General features: G+C 34.9%; 1 protein-coding gene across 3 annotated transcripts in view; it reads left to right on the top strand.

The window, feature by feature from the left end:
* Nucleotides 1-4,422, top strand: part of LOC117116066 (organic solute transporter subunit alpha-like) — a 23,113-nt gene that overhangs the window by 6,688 nt on the left and 12,003 nt on the right. Inside the window, exon 1 of one of the 3 annotated variants that reach the window (XM_033260006.1) lies at nucleotides 975-1,145. The exons of 1 other annotated variant lie outside the window; for it this stretch is intronic. The gene's annotated coding sequence lies outside the window, so the exon portion shown is untranslated. Of the gene's footprint in view, nucleotides 1-974; nucleotides 1,146-4,422 lie in introns of those variants that run through there. One more of the 3 variants, XM_033260005.1, reaches the window with a different exon arrangement.

Raw genomic sequence — 4,422 nt, 5'->3', positions numbered from 1 at the left:
CATAAAAACACATCAACTCACCTTTTTTGATGTAGTTGGTAAACTGAAAACAGAGATTGGATACACACCTGGCGCGCAGTAAACTCAAAAATAAGGATAATGTAATTAGGCAATTGAACTTTAAGTATTACTTCACACGATTGTACCTACAAGAAAATTATTATTCAAATATAAGATTGTTAATGATAATCGGTGTATTGAATGCAATGTACTGGATGATGAATTAGATTATATTTTGGAATGTAAAGAAGCAAGTGTAATGTGGAATTTTATCAATTATAGATTTAAATTAGAAACACCACTGTCCTTTCATAACATTGTATTAGGTACAGGCAACAGCCTGACAGATTTTTAGACGATATCTGTATAATCTTGGAGCATTCTGAACAAGGCTCGAACGTAAAAGTACATTGGTAAATGGAAGCTTAATTCCACTGCCACCTTATTTTCAATAGAATATTATAACAGAAAGTTACTGAATAAAATTTAAAATGTATAAAAAAATTAAAATGGCATATTGGAGTTAGGTGTATATAGATAACCTTTCATATATGCTTATGGGACACTCTCATTAATGGTGACACTCCCATTTAGGGGACACTTATTTGGTCACAAAACGAGGGAAAGTACCAAGCAACGGCCAACCTTAATTCTTGTGACACCAATTAAGGAACATTTTTTGTCCCGAAAGAGTGCCCTTAACAAGTAATAGGTGTTCTACTGTACCTTTAAAATAATGTTAGGTCTACGAGGCCTTGGCCTAAGATGCCACAGCGTATCAATTAAAATGTATCATCACATGTATCATCTACGGTCTACCTTTTCCTTAGTGACCCCCAACACATGAATTTTTGCGGCCGGTTAAATAATCTGTCACTACACCGACACTTCATAAGTTCCTCGGCATACACATAAACAATCGACTATTCACCAGTAATCTTTCGTAATACAAGCCTTTGAATAGGTGTAAGCATAACTTACCAACGACCTGTTTGCATGCGACGCGCCACACTCTAGTTTGCCCTGTTAACACGATTGTTTAATGACAAGCCCCCATATAAAAGTGATTCGAAGTCCTCTGCGGTATTCAGTCGTGGTAATGAGTTGAGAGTGGTCCAGAATCCGAAACAATCCTCTTTTTAAAGGTAAGCAGTATCATTTGTTAAAGATTTTTAAAAAGGGTCCCAGTTATGTTCATGGTATGTTAGTCATCTATATAAATTCAAAGAGAAAGAAGTGTACAGTATTTGATCATGGTTTCTTTCGTGGAGGTTCATGGTATTTTTATATAAGACAAAGTTATCTTGAATCTCGAATTTTGAAGGCCTATTTAGTCTAAATATAAATACGGAGAGTCGAGTAAGAATGTTATTATATCAGTATTGTCAAATTCAGAAACTCAGAAACATTTTCCCTTTTTCCAGTTTTTACGTTGGTTTCAATTTCCCCGTAAGTGCATACATTGACTTCCCCTCAGTCATTCGTAACATTCTTTGTCTAGATAATTAATTGGCAACTCGAGACACAGAAACACCTGAGTGGAATCCGACACGCTCACTAAACATGTATTTGACAAAAAGTGATGTATACCCATATATAGTCATGATACGCCTACTCTCAAAATGCAAAAGAGTGAAAAAAGAGTGAAAGAGTGCCTACAGGGACCACTCCTGATGGAGTGGAATAAATAGAGTGAGATTTTACTTTATTCAGTGTGAATTTTAGTAATTTTTCACTGTTTTAAGAAAAATATTCACTCATTTAAGAGTGAATTTTCACTCGAGCAAGAGTGAAATTGGAGTAGTCACTCTTTTCGAGTGAAAATTCACTTTGTTTACATTCAAAAGAGTATGGTAATGATGTGATGTCATCATAACCATATTTTGGCCTGTCACATGTTTTTGTCTATAGGCCTATTTGATACGGGATAGAACTTAATTTCAATCATTTTATATTTTATTCATAAAATATTATACTGTATGTTATGCACATAAGGAAAACGTTTCTTGACCAATTTGTTTAGTTGTTAGTGACAATTTAAATATTTTCTAAATTCTGGTAATCACAAAGGAAACGCTCGACAGAAATTCATCAACAACTTGTTGTATGGCATGTTTAAATGTTGTGATTAGCGTTCATATGATTTAGCTAAAGGAGACGTTAGGCTGATTCTGTTTTCAAGACCTATGATTTAGCTAAAGGAGACGTTAGGCCCATTCCGTTTTCAAGAGCAATTTCTTAAAGGGGTTCGGTGTTACAATTTCTAAGAAAAATATTTTGGTACGATTGATTACGACCATATTGATAGGCCCTAAGATTTTTACGACCTCGGCAGTAAGGATTTAGCTACAATGGTACAAACAAAAGTAGTGACGCATTAATCAGTATATTACTGAACTTAACTGAATTTCAAAGGCCCGCCTTCAACGATTATATTTAGCCATTATATATCAACCAATCTTCTCTGCTAATCGTTCATTCACGAAAAATTGCTCATTTTTCCATAAAGTGAGAATTGAACCTACTTTACACTTTAGTATTTTCGCTAAAGCCTAGAATTCTTTGAAACGATACTTTAGACCTATTTTTCAATGGAAACTCCAGAACCTCCCTTTAATACCATGGCTGGGCTGACCCATCAAGGAAGCAATGGTAGTTATATTATTTCCTGCCGTGAAAATCACAATTTGCAGACGATTAATAATCGACCTATTACCTGCACTGGATGCTAGTTCTATTTTTTTAATAGAAAAGCATAAGCAAGTATAAACCCAGGGAACTGTTCCCTGATAAACCTGACGAATTTTAGTTATATCTGATTGATACGCCTGGCCTAGGTTTGTATAAATCAATGAACTAGAGGTTGTAGTAGCCTACTAACACTTCACGCCATTCCTGTGCAAGCATGACAAACGAAACGTGTTTTTTTTTTTTTTTTTTTTTTTTTAACAAACGCATTACTTAGCAAAAAAGTTTTTTCACTACGTAATTGTTTGACTTTATTTTCTGAGTCAAAAACACGCTCTTGTTAGTTGCTTTCTGTCCCACTTTCCTTGGTAAATTTACAAAAGAACTTTCCCTTTGTTAGTGTGATGTGGGTAAAAGGTTATTTATACAAGTTCACTAGTCATCGTACGGTACGGTACCCTACGTTGATACAATGGAGGCCTACCGAATAATTATGCCCTCAAACCATTAGCTGAACGTGTTTACTACAGGCTACATGCTGACGATCCTGTGTATGCCAATAACTATATATATTCAATGCATGATAGTCACTGTATATTGGTAATAAATCAGACAGCATGAATGGTTGTAGGCCTACATCATTGGTCACACCTTGGTCTGTATCAACAGGATATGGTAATCTTTATCGTGTTGCTGATCAAATATACTAACAAGTAATGACACTTTAATTTGGTTACCAATAATTGCTCAGAGTAAATACTCCTTTTGTCTGATACATATTTATGATGTCATAAAACGAATAAAGATAACTTACACTATAGTAGTACAGTACAGAGTAGTAGGCCTAAGCAGTCTAGTCAACATTTATTGTCTGCGGTCAAGACTGGCAATAGAGTATGCTGTCTCTTCTGATGGCATAACTCTCATTATCTTACTAATGACAATTGTTGCATACTTGTGCACATATTAGCATTCAAAATGAATGTATATGGTGGGTACCGTAATATTCAGACGATAAGCTATCTCCTATAGGCGGCCTAGATTGTTTTATATTGGAACGTTTATATCATAAGTGGATGTTTATTGCGTCGGTATGTCTTTGCAAGCATTTATTCCGGCATTAGAGTTTGCACAAGATTAAGGGTTAATCGTTTTTTAACTGATTTTTAACAGGTTCCTCTACTTCAGAGGCCATTGCGTTTCGTTTTTTTCCTGAAAGTCACCGTATATTTTGAAGCAACTGTTTTCTTTATTTTTGATATAGGCCTATGGTATATATACTGTCTCTTATACACATCTATTTAGCTAAAGGAGACGTTAGGCCCATTCCGTTTTCAAGAGCAATTTCTTAAAGGGGTTCGGTGTTACAATTTCTAAGAAAAATATTTTGGTACGATTGATTACGACCATATTGATAGGCCCTAAGATTTTTACGACCTCGGCAGTAAGGATTTAGCTACAATGGTACAAACAAAAGTAGTGACGCATTAATCAGTATATTACTGAACTTAACAACTGAATTTCAAAGGCCCGCCTTCAACGATTATATTTAGCCATTATATATCAACCAATCTTCTCTGCTAATCGTTCATTCACGAAAAATTGCTCATTTTTCCATAAAGTGAGAATTGAACCTACTTTACACTTTAGTATTTTCGCTAAAGCCTAGAATTCTTTGAAACGATACTTTAGACCTATTTTTCAATGGAAACTCCAGAACCTCCCTTTAATACC

Source organism: Anneissia japonica, unplaced genomic scaffold (genome assembly GCF_011630105.1).
Source record: "Anneissia japonica isolate Jap-2015-1 unplaced genomic scaffold, ASM1163010v1 scaffold287743_len2803612_cov181, whole genome shotgun sequence".
Lineage (NCBI taxonomy): Eukaryota > Metazoa > Echinodermata > Crinoidea > Comatulida > Comatulidae > Anneissia > Anneissia japonica.
The sequence above is the reverse complement of the archived record's forward strand: the minus strand, read 5'-3'. Positions and strand labels throughout refer to the sequence as shown.